Raw genomic sequence first — 12,687 nt, forward strand, 5'->3', positions numbered from 1 at the left:
AGCTTGGACCGAACTTGTATATGGTGATTTTTCCATGTGTCTGCTGCCCTTGTCCTTCTAGGTGGTAGAGGTCAGAGATTTGCAAAGTGTCAGCCTGGGTGGATTTCTGGAGACATCTTTGCAATGAATAACTTTAACAAGGTCTACCTACTGGATGTTGCAATGATGCGCAACATAGATTGGGAATGGCAATGGATTATCTAACGCCTAAAAGGAAGATGAAATGACAAGTAAACAAAGTTAACTTGTGTTACGCAAGCTCAAGGTAATTCAAGAAAAGAGAGTACAGAATACATGAGTCGTTGTAAACAAGGATTTAGCGATCTGTATATGGAAGGCATGTCCACTGATGGATAAATGAATTAGATTATGATTGTTAAATTAGTGGATGATTAGGACACAGAAAAAGAACAAATATTAAAGGGCCTGTGGATATGAAAGTTATGCGCCTTACTTTCAAAGCAACTCCATGCATTGAAACCCAAATCACAACTCAGAGAAGGATCATCTGCAGCTTGAAATGTTAAGTTATGAGAATAAGCTGCCAAAATTGGATTTGTTCTCTTAGGATAAAAAATATTCACCGTGGCTATGATTTGTGTTTTAAAATGCAAAAAGAAATGAGTACTTTGATTGTAATAAGATTATTTCACTTAAACTGTGATAACAGGTCTGGAGGATATAAGAACAAAGTAGATAAGCTCCAAATGAGATAGAGATTAGGTGGCCTCTGCTCTACTACAGTGGCAATGGAAGTATATGGAGTCGAGTTTCATTAAAGCTGGCTAATGCTATTTTGATTGAGCTTTTGAAGGAGTTAATGAATGTTTGATTGGAAAGATTGAATGTTGCAGTGATACGATATATTCACTAACAATCAAATACTTTTTGAAACAAATGGTTTCAGTCCTGATGGTTGTGTCACATGACCCTCCAAACTTGCTGCTGCCCTGCTTCAAGTTTTGCTTCTTTCTTTTACAATCATAGAGTCACACAGCATGAAAACAGACCCTTCGGTCCAACCCATCCATGCTGACCATTATCCCAAACTAAACCAGTCCCGCCTGCCTGCTCCTTGCTCATATCCTTCCAAACCTTTCCTGTTCATGTACCTATCCAATATCTTCTAAACGTTGTAATTGTGCCCACATCCACCATTTCCTCTGGACGTTCATTACTCTTGTGAACTATCCTCTGTGTAAAGAATTTGCCCTCACGTCTTTTTTAAATCTCTGTCCTCTCACCTTAAAAATGTGCCCCCCTAGTCTTGAAATCCCCCATCCAAAGAAAAGGACACCAAACATTAAACCTATCTGCACCCCTCATGATTTTATAAACTTCCAAATGTCACCTCTCAACCTCCTACACTCCAGTGAGAAAAGTCCCAGCCTATCCAGCCTTTCCTTAGAACTCAAATCTCCCATACCTGGTAATATCCTGGTAAATCTCTTCTGAACCCTCACCAGCTTAATAACATCCTTCTTATAACTGGGTGACCAGAACTGGACACAGTGCTCCAGAAGAGGCCTCACTAATGTCCTGTACAACCTCAACATGACATCCCAACTCCTATACTCAAAAGATCTGAGCAATGGAGGCTTTCTTCCTAGAATTTTTCTCACTTTCACACGGGTCCTAAGTGAAATCATCCATCTTAATATGTTTCATTATCCAGTGTCTTTACTCTAACAAAAACACCAGCACAGTGTGTGATAATCAAAATGAGAACTATTGTGAACTCCCATGCTTACCAAGTGTAAAGATTGTAACAAGATCAGCTAAGTGGATCCATAGAATAAGAGTTCCCTGAATTGGGCTGGTAATCTGATCCAATCAGGGAGATCATATTCTATGAGATCCGCCTGGCTGACCTCGTTACAATCACTACACCAAATGCAAACAAAATTTGACTGGAATCAACTGTATGATGAAGTACTGGAGTCAGGATAGGGCAGAATCTCACTACTAGAATCCCCACTGTTTTATCCAATTCCAGCAGCGTTGACAACTAGCACATTTTCCAAAGTGTCGGTTAATGTAGCCATTAATGTTCATAACAGGAAGAGTTTCTCATCCTTCTGCATCTGATTGGTCCTTGACTACTACTTCACAGTCATATATAACAAACCACAATACACAAGGAGTGTTAGTGATACCTCCTCATGGAGGTAGCTCACAGTGAGGAGCCCACAAAATCCTTTTGTGTGCTAAATCCATTATGATGTCCATCCTTCCAGCACACATTCCTTGAATGGTGTAATCATACCGTGACTGGTGTAAATTCATAACGCCTACTAGTCATTGACCGCAAGACGGTGGGACAGTAATGTGTTGAGGGAATGGAATCCATCCTTTTCAGGTGATGATGGAATGTGCCCGGGGTCATTGTCACTTCTGGATTGAATAATGTCTGTATTGGCTTCAGAAGCTGACAAGATGGGTAATTGTGCTGTCCTCAGCGAGCTCAGATCAGCGGTGCGAGCCCAGTTATGAGAAAAAGTGTATAATATCTATTGTGTTTTTGGGATTTAGATTTAAATTAGAGGCAGATGGGTGTGGGTGAATTCTGTGACGGTATTCTTTTTTAAAATGTCAGCAAGTAATTTGAAACAGTCGACTATTGACATTTACAGCACAGAAGGAGGCTATTCAGCCCATTGTGTTCTCACTGCTCAACCAAATCTGACTACACTAACCCTATTTTCTGTCTCTTAGCCCAAGGTCCTGGAGGTTACGGTAATGAAAATGAATATACAAATGGCTAAATTGTAATAACAAGATGTAGGGCTGGATGAAAACAGCAGGCCAAGCATCATCAGAGGAGCAGGAAGGCGGATGTTTCAGGCCTAGACCCTTCTTCAGAAACCCTCTGAGGGAAACTGTTTTTCCTCCACGCTCCTCCTAGCCTTCTATTTCTTCCCTTAAATCTATGGCCCTGGTTATTGACCTGACTACTAATGGGGAAAGTGCCTTCTTGTCCCTCATAACATAATTGTGATGACACTATCACTTTAAAAAGGTTTTTTTTTGTCCTGGGACTTTTGAAGAGAGGATGTAAAGGCAGTGGTATCAAAAAGCCTAGGGAGCTAGACTTTTTAAAACTGGAAGGGGAGTGGCCAGTTCTCCTAGTTCTATCTCTTTCTTCCTCTGGTTGTGTTTAGCTGTAGCAGTCACAAGATGCTTTGAGCAGCTGAAGTGCTGCAAGCTTCAATAAAGGATTCCTCTGACTTTCTCTGAAATCTCTCTCTGGATGTTGTTCACTCCTGCCTGCAAGAATCTGTGTTTGAATTTATTTTTTGCCAAGGGGTGTGTTTTTGGGATGTTACTGTATTGGAACAATTAATTAGTTTAAGTTGCTGTACCGGGTCAGTTAGGTTTTCCAGTAGTTTGGTTACTCTATATTCCACTTTCTTTCATTCGTGTTTCAAATGTGGTGTTTAAATAAATTTTGTTTTGTTTAAAGCTGAGTGGTTTGAACAGTTGCATCACACCTGGAATCCCCACATCATTTCTGCATTTAAAATAAGAAAAGGTTAGGGCCTAGGCTACATTCTTAAAATATTCTGAGGGCGTCTGGCCTTGTCCATAACACTTATACACCTCTACCAGGCTCAAACATCTGCAAGGAAAACAGCCTATCCAATCCTTCCACATAGCTCAGACCCACTAGCCCAGGTAGTGTCCTAGTAAATACCCCTGCACCCTCTGTAATGCCAATCACACCCTTCCTATAATGTGGTGCTCAGACTGTTTGCAGCACTCCTATTGTAGCCGAACTGGCATTCTGTGAAGTTCCAGATTAACCTTCTGGCATTTGTAAACTATTCCTCAGCTGAAAAAGACAAGTATCCCATGTGCCTTTATAACCACCTTATCTACCTGTCCAGTTATTTTCAGGGGTCAGTGGATCTACACATCAAGGTCCCTCTGATCTTCAGTAATTTCCAGGGTCCCATTTTTCACAGTGTAGTCCCTGGCCTTGTTAACCCCCTCAAGTGTATTAGTTCACATTTTCCCAGTTAAATTCCATTTGTGACTGTTCTGACCAGCCCACCACCTGCCATTTTATGACAATCCTCCTAACTTTCTTATCATTCTCAGGTTTCTTGATCATAGCTTGTATATTTAACCCAAATAGGGGCAGCACAGTGGCTTAGTGGTTAGCACTGCAGCCTCAGAGCACCAGGGACCCAGGTTCGATTCCAGCCTCGGGCAACGTCTGCGTGGAGTTTGCACATTCTCCCCGCGTCTGCGTGGGTTTCCTCCAGGTGCTCTGGTTTCCTCCCACAGTCCAAAGGTGTGCAGGCTAGGACGATTGCCCATAGTGTTCAGGGGTGTGTGGGTTATAGGGGGATGGGTCTGGGTGGGATGCTTCAAGGGGCAATGTGGACTTGTTGGGCTGAAGGGCCTGTTTCCACACTGTAGGGAATCTAATCTAATCTAAAATCATTCACCACAAACAATAAGGGTCCCAGCATCAAGCCTGTGGATCCCAACTGAAAACAAACTTTTAACCACAGAAACACCATTCCATGATTATCAAGATAATAAAATGTGAGGCTGGATGAACACAGCAGATGCTGCTGGGCCTGCTGTGTTCATCCAGCCTCACATTTTATTATCTTGGATTCTCCAGCATCTGCATTTCCCATTATCACTGATACAATTCCATGATTATCATCTGCTTCCTGCCTCTCAGCCAGTTTTGGATCCATTGTTTCACTTTGCGTTGAATCCCATGAGCCCTGACTTTCTTGACCAGTCTGCCATGAGAGACCTTATCAAAACCCTTGCTGAATTAGACCACATCAAATGCATTACTATCATCAATAATCCTAGCTACATCCTCAAAAGATTTGAACAATTCTGTGAAACAGACTTTACCTTAACCTAACTTAATCTAACCTTTCCTAACTTTACCTTTCTTTCTGAAGAATGATCTGGGCCACTTACTGCAACCCGGGTGCATGAGGTCAATCTACGATGGTCAATCTCATACTCCTGGGCATGTCATAGGCTCCGTTGTTCATTGATTCAGCCTCACTGCATTATTGCTGGTGGAAATGTAAGGGTTCCGCTGTGGGCCTTTTTCCCCTGCAGTGTAGAAGGTTGAGGACTGACCTTTTAGAAGTGCACAAAATCATGACAGGCAGGCTAAGGTGAGTAGCCAAGCTTTTTTTCCCGAGAGTAGGAGTGTCCTAAACAAGAGGGCATAGGTTTTAATGAGAGAGGAGAGATTTAAAAGGGAACTGAGGGGCAACTTTTCCACACAAGTGTGGTGCATGTATGGAACAAGTTGCCAGAGGAAATGGTAGAGGTAGATACAATCATAACATTTAAAAAAACATTTTTCACAGGTATATCGATAGGAAAGGTTTAGAGGGATATGCAGGGAAATGGGACTAGTTCAGTTTATGAAACTGGTCAGCATGGATGAGTAGGACCGAATGGTCTGTTTCCATGCTGTTTGACTGTATGGCTTTATAACTCACATAAGCATGAAGTGATAACTGTAAACAAAGATTTATATTTTCAGCATTTAGTTAGCGTTCTCCCGCTGTTCCTGGAAGTCACATGTCCTCATTTATGGCTGTCAGGAATTGTGGCTGTTTCATAGTCTTTGATTTGTATTTGTTAACTACTAGCTGAGAGAAACCACCCCATTTATCATCTTCCATCTGTCTCAAAAAAATCTTTTTAAATTCATTCATGGGATGAGGGTGTCGCTGGACAGGCAGCTTTTATTGCCCATCTTTAATTGTCCAGAGGGCAGTTAAGAGTCAACCAGAATGTTGTGGGTCTGGAGTCACATGTAGATCAGGCCAGGTAAGAATGGCAGTTTCCTTCCCTAAAGGACATTAATGAACCAAATGGGTTCTTCCAACAATCAACAATAGATTCACGGTTGTCATTAAACTATAATTCCTGTTTTTTATTGAATTCAAATTCCAAACTCTGCCATGACAGCAGAAAACTGATGCAGGAAACAGTGAGACCTGCAGATGCTGGAAGCTAGACTCAATAAATGTGAAGCTGGAAAAGCACAGCAGGCGAGACAGCACACGAGGAGCTGGAAAGTCAACATTTCAGGCCAAAACCCTTTGCCAGCACCCTTGACAAAGGGTTTTGGTGAGAAACATGAACTTTCCTGCTCCTCAGATGCTGTCTGACCTGCTGTGCTTTTCCAGCTTCACATTTATTGTCTCAGAAAACTGATGCAGTTGTTTTCATAAGAAGCTTCTGAAAGGCTTCCTCTCAACATCTTCTGAATAAATGAGTTCTGACTCCAATGACTCCAGTTTTACTAGGCCTCCTTGAGACTACACTTATTCAAAACCAGCCTTGATTTCAATCTCACCTCATCTCTGGAATTCAGCTCTTTAGTCCATGTTTGAGTCAAGGCTGTAATGATGGCGTCGTGGCTCAGTGGTTAGCACTGCTGTCTTGCAATGCCAGGGACCTGTGTTTGTTTCCACCTGCAAGTGACTGTCTGTGTGGAGTTTGTACCTTCTCCCTGTGTCTGCGTGGGTTTCCTTCGGGTGCTCTGGTTTCCTCCCACAGTCCAAAGATGTGCAGGCTAGGTGGATTTGGCCATTGGAAATTGTCCATAGTGCCCAGGGATGTGCAGGCTGGGTGCATTAGTTATTAGGGAAATGCAAGGTAATAAGATAGGGGAATGCTCTTCGGAGGGTGATGTAGACTTGACAGGCTGAATGGCCTGCTTCCACACTCTAGGGATTCTGTAATTCTACAATATCAGGAGCTGAGTGGCCCTGACGGAACCCAAACTGGGTGTCACTCAGCAGGTTATTTCTGACACCTTCCATCGTTTGACTGATGATCGAAAGAAGACTGATGGGGAGATAACTGTCAGGATGGATTTGTCCTGCTTTTTGGGTACAGAACAAACTCGCACAATTTTCCACACTGTTGGGTAAGTGTCGGTGTTGTCGCTGTCATGGAAGAACTTGTCTAGGGGAGCCGCAAGATCTGGAGCATGGGTCTTCTGCTCTATTGACAAAATGTTATCCCCAAACTAACTCTAAAGCAGTGCTTCCAAAGCTGCAAACCGGACAGCAATAAAACCCAGTTGGAAATCAATCAGATGTTTTCATCCCGCAGTGAGCTAAAGCACCAGCAACTACCTTGCAGCATGGACAGTGGGATGGCCTGTGGTGGACTTTAGGAGGCATGGAGCATCTTGGGTATTTGATGGGATAAGGGTGAGGTTTGAGATCTAATCAAGCCACTTCCACACCTATGTAAAGCCCACCCTGCATCGCTGTGCATAAACTGCACCCAGAAACGACCTCTGGCACAGAGAAACAAAACTCCGAAGCAAAGTTAGTCAGAGGTTGGTTGTATGTTGCAAAAGCAACATCAATTTCTTACACACATTTTTGAACCAGAGAGGAAAATGTAGGCCTTTCCAAGTGTCTCATTACAGAAAAGCAAATTATCATATTGTTGATGCAGTCAGTCCTGGGAGCTGTTGTATTCAGTCTACCCTAAGGAACAAATTGTGACCATTCAACTACGAAATCCATTGCAACTGCTAAATTTGATTTCAAGCTTTTCAAAGCTTTCACAGTGTGGAAGCAGGCCATTTAATGATCACATTCACACTGACCCTCCAAAGAGCATCCCACTTAAACCCTATTCCTACAATTCCCATGGCTAATCTAGCTAGCCTGCCCATCCCTGCACACTACAACCAATCCACCTAACCTGTGGGAGGAAACTAGAGTACCCAGAGGAGTTCAGAAACCAGAGTTTTCTGAAGAAGGGCCTAGACCCGAAACGTAAGCTTTCCTGGTCCCCTGATGCTGCTTGGCCTGCTGTGTTCATCCAACTCTACACCTTGTTATCTTCACCCAGAGGAATCCCGCACAGATGTAGTAAGAACATGCAAACTCCACACAGTCAGTCACCTGAGGCTGGGATTGAACCCAGGTCCCTGGCCCTGTGAGGCAGCAGTGCTAACCACTGAGCTACTGTGCAACCCTTTTGAGAAGTTCCGAAGAAGGATCACCAGGCCCAAAATGTTAACTCTGTTTTTTCCCTCACAGTTGCCGACAGACTTGCTGAGCTTTTCCAGCAACTTTGTTTTTGTTCTTTTTGAGAAGAACTTTCAAGCAAGCAAGGTCTGCAACAATTTTCGCAACTGATTTCATTTTCATCCGCATACATGACTTAAAAATTCAGACGACTATATCACTGTTACTTGAATAAAGAGAGTTGTGGCTTTGCAATTAACTGATCTACTCTTGTTCAAGATGAAAGCAGTAGCATATTTTAAACCAACATTTAAAATAATGCCTGTCATTCACATGTGAATCTGCCTTTGCTCTACGTGGCAGGAAGACAATCCCCGCACTAAACCATGAGACTTCTCCAACAATAGTATTTCATGCAGCTTATATACTATTCTAATGGTGTTACAACCACAGTGCTACCTACTAGGACTGATACTATTAAGAATGATTGGAATTTAAGGCATTACAATTACACATTAACCGCCTTCATGTAATATATTTAAGAAATTGAGGAGGTCACTGCCACAACTAAATAGCTCCACGTAACATCTGCTTACCATTGTCACAGAAAGGGAAAAAATATTTTATGTAATAATCAGTTTAGGAACGAGGGATACCTTGCCTTGATTGAATGCATTGCTTCCAGTTGTAGAAATAATGTCAGCACTGAGTGTCTGTCCAGAAAAAACCAACAGGTTCCAAGTGGATGCTAAGCACCAGTTATTCAGCAGGATGCCCTTAGAAAACGTGTTTATGATATTGTTTCCTGGAGTAAACTATTTGACTCACACATCAGCAATAAACAATGTTTTGTTGTTTTTGATTTTGTAAATAGCATCTGAGAATCATTTTAGCCCAATACTGCTGTTTGGCTAATATGTCCCATTTCACTTTGTCGCTAGTTTTTTTTTTAAATTACACTGCTCAAAAAAATTAATAAAATTCTTAATTCATGGCCCATTCTGAGGAAACAATAGCGCTGTGGTCATAGGAAATAAAAAAGCAAGAAAATATTTGGTTGTTCCTGAATGAGCTGTAGTATATTCAAGTCGGAGATAGATTTTTAATCGGGGAGGAAATCGAGGGTTATGGGGCAAAGGCAGTGAAGTGGAGTTGAGCGTTATCAGATCGTGTCTCATAAAACGGTTCAATAGACTCAATAGGCCAAATGACCTATTTCTGCTTAAACTTCTTACGGTCTTAGGATCAAGTTATGCAGCTCAAGCTATGCAGATCAGAAAGCGGTATGGTTGTCGCCAATGGAGGAAAATGCTATTAGTGCGCCACACAGAAGGACTACTGAAAAAAATAACACACACTTTGAGCGAGAAAATGAGATTAGAAAGAGCCTACAAAGGTTGACACAAAGAGATTTTAAGGAAGGTCTTGAAAAGGAAAGAGAGAATTTGCTTTTCATGAAAACAGCAAGTAACCATAACATGAATCAAGATTACACCAACAAAAGGGTCCAGGCAGCAGCAGAAATGGTGTATGTCGACATTGCTCTCCTTAACAAGTTCGCAGGTTAAGAATTTCAATTTTGAATGTGGCAGAAAGCTTAGAATTACGAAAAGATTGCTTTAGCCTGAAACAAAGCAGCTATACACTTTCAGATATTCACCACTGTTGCACTTTAGAGAACACGGTGAGGTTCTGAAGCACACACACATCATGATACACGCCCATGAATCTCAAACTCCAAATGGGCAGCAGCATCTGAGAAAAGGAATGGAACTGGAGTGAGGGTATTGGGTCTTGTACTAGTTCACAATGACATCAAACTTTCCAATCAAAATCATCTATGAATACTTCCACAGTCTCAGGACTCCAAAGTCTTCCAAATGAAATGGCTGGAAGTTCCAACATGAATTGTTGGAATGGGGAGCTCAGTCTAGGGGTTGTAAAAGGAGAAATGCAGAGAGGCAACACAAGCATTTATTATTGAATACAGGGACATTAAATCTAATCATTGCCCCTTCGTGTTCAAAGGCATTACCATCTATCCATTACTGCAAACATCCAGAGAGTTACCATTGACCAAAAAGTGAACTGCATTTGCTACATTGCTATATAACTGATCAGAGTAGGAGTTTTGTGGGGAGTAACTCACCTTCCTGACTTTCCAAAGCCTGTTCACTATCTACAAGGCAGAAGTTAGGAGTGTGATTTGCGTTAAGGTTGTACAGGAGATTGGTGAAGCCTCTTCTGGAGTACTGTGTGCAGCTCTGGTCACCCTGTTATATGAAGAATATTATTAAGCCGGAGAGGGATCAGAAAAGATTTACCATGATGTTCTCGGGAGTAGAAGTTTTGAGTAGTGGTGGGAGGCTGGATGGGCTGGGACTTTTTTCATTGGAGCATAGGAGGTTGAGGGTTAGGGTTAGGCTTTTAGAGGTTTATAGAATAATAAGGGGTACAGATAAGGTGATATTGGGAGTGGTTTTTCCCTATGCTGGGGGATTTGAAGACTAGGGGGCATATTTTTAGGGTGAGAGAAGAGAGATTTTGAAAAAGACATGAGGGGCGATTTTTTTGCTCAGCGAGTGGTTTGTCTGTGGAATGAACTTCCTGGGGATGTAGGTAGAGTTACAATGTTTAAAAGGCATTTGGATTTGTACATGACTACAAAATGTTTGGAGTGCCCTGAGCCAAGTTCAGGCTGGTGGGACTGGTTTAGTTTGGTACAATGGTCGGCATGGACTAGTTGGACTGAAGAGTCTATTTCCGTGCTGTATGACTGTATAAGCTCAACACTATTTAGTCTGCTCAACTTTTATTTTAATTAATTCATAGGATGTAGGAATTACTGGCTAGGCCAGAATTTATTGCTCGTCCCTACTTTCCCAGAGGGCAGCTAAGAGTCGCCCACACTGTTGTGGGTCTGGAGTCACATGGAGGCCAGGCCAGATAAGGATGGCAGTTTCCTTCCCTAAAGGACCAGGCGGGTTTTTCCAGCAATCGACAATGGATTCACGGTCATCATTAGATTCTTAATTCCAGATTTTAATTGAAGTCAAAGACAACCATCTGCCACGGCAGGATTTGAACCTGGGTATCCAGAACATTAGCTGAGTCTCTAGATTAACAGCCCAACGATAATACCACTATGCCATCGTCTCCCCGCTGTACACCATCCATCACAGCAGCATCAGGGTGTAACATTTCTAAAATGCACTGCAGAAACTCAACAAAGCTCCTTCAACAGCATTCTCCAGCACCTGCTCTCCACTATGTAGGAGGATGAGAATAGTAGGTACATGGCAGCAGAACAAACTGCAATTTTATTCCAACCCACATGCTATCCTGACTTGGAACTGGGTCAACATCCTGGAACACTCTTCTGAATAGCATTGTGAGAATACCTACCTTCCATGGACTGTCACAATTCAAAACTGTAACTCACCAACTCCTCCCAAAAGATAGACAATAGATAATCTGAAGATGCGTAGGCTAGGTGGATTGGTCATGCTAAATTGCCCACAGTTTCCAGGACATGCGGTGGCCATGAGAAAAGCAGAGTTACAGGCATAAGGTAGAGGGCGGGTCTGAGTGGGATGCTCTTCAGAGAAATTGTGTAGACTAGATGGGCTGAATGGCCTGTTTCCACACTGTGAAGTTTCTATGCTTCTAATCTATGAAATGTTAACCTGGCCATCAACACCCACATGCTATGAATAAATACTTTTAAAATATACCGCAATCCTAACATTCTTGCAAAAAAATACCCGCAGCAGTTATGCTCTTGGCTGTTTGATGCTTAATTTGAAATCCCAGTGATGACTGAAGCCAAATAAAAAGAAGATGAGATTAAGTGACATCAGTTCAGCTCAGCATTTAATTGAATATATGCATCCTGACAGACATTCACAAACATTAGTTATTAAAGAACTAAAAGTTTGAAATTCTCATTTTCAGTGCTTACCTCTAAACATAAGCCATGAGCTCGGCAGCACTCGGTTAAGTAGAAAACCATCAAACTATTGTACCGTGCAGTAATTACCTGATTTGTATTGTTCAGTCAAATGGCGGTCACACTGAATTCTCCATCCAACAAATTACACAGTTCAACAACCACAATCTATTGGCAGTCAGATCAATACATCGCTGTTGCTTCGCTCTGTCAGACAACATATTGTCCTTTGTAAGGCTGGCAGAAGAGATAAATGACAATGACAAATAAAATGTAAAAATGAAAGGAAGGTTTCCAATAAATCCAAATTCTTGCGGTTTTATCCATGTGTACGTACTGAAAAATACTGCTCGGATTTTGAACAGCAAGAATAAGAGCTGACAAAAAGATTGAATTTTGCTTCTTGACAAAACAGAGGTGCTCCTGATTTTTCTAAACAAGCATTTCAATGGTCTTTGATTAAAAGATTTTAGTTTAGCTTTGAGTGCATGTACCGTGTAGGAATGTCTACTGCTTGGCCTTTGAAAGAAGAATCAATTCAGCCAACTTCAGCCGGCCATCGACTTTCAATCCCCTCCTGGTTCTAGGTTGGACACCCTCGGCTGAGCAGAACCTGAACCACTTAGTAACAGCCTGAAAGATGACAGCAAGTGGATGCCTGCCAGCTTTTCTTTTCAGTACTTGACCAACTTTGATGATTTTATCATCATGGCCATCCTAAATCCTAGGCATGCAGGTTTC

Source organism: Stegostoma tigrinum, chromosome 19 (genome assembly GCF_030684315.1).
Source record: "Stegostoma tigrinum isolate sSteTig4 chromosome 19, sSteTig4.hap1, whole genome shotgun sequence".
Classification (NCBI taxonomy): domain Eukaryota; kingdom Metazoa; phylum Chordata; class Chondrichthyes; order Orectolobiformes; family Stegostomatidae; genus Stegostoma; species Stegostoma tigrinum.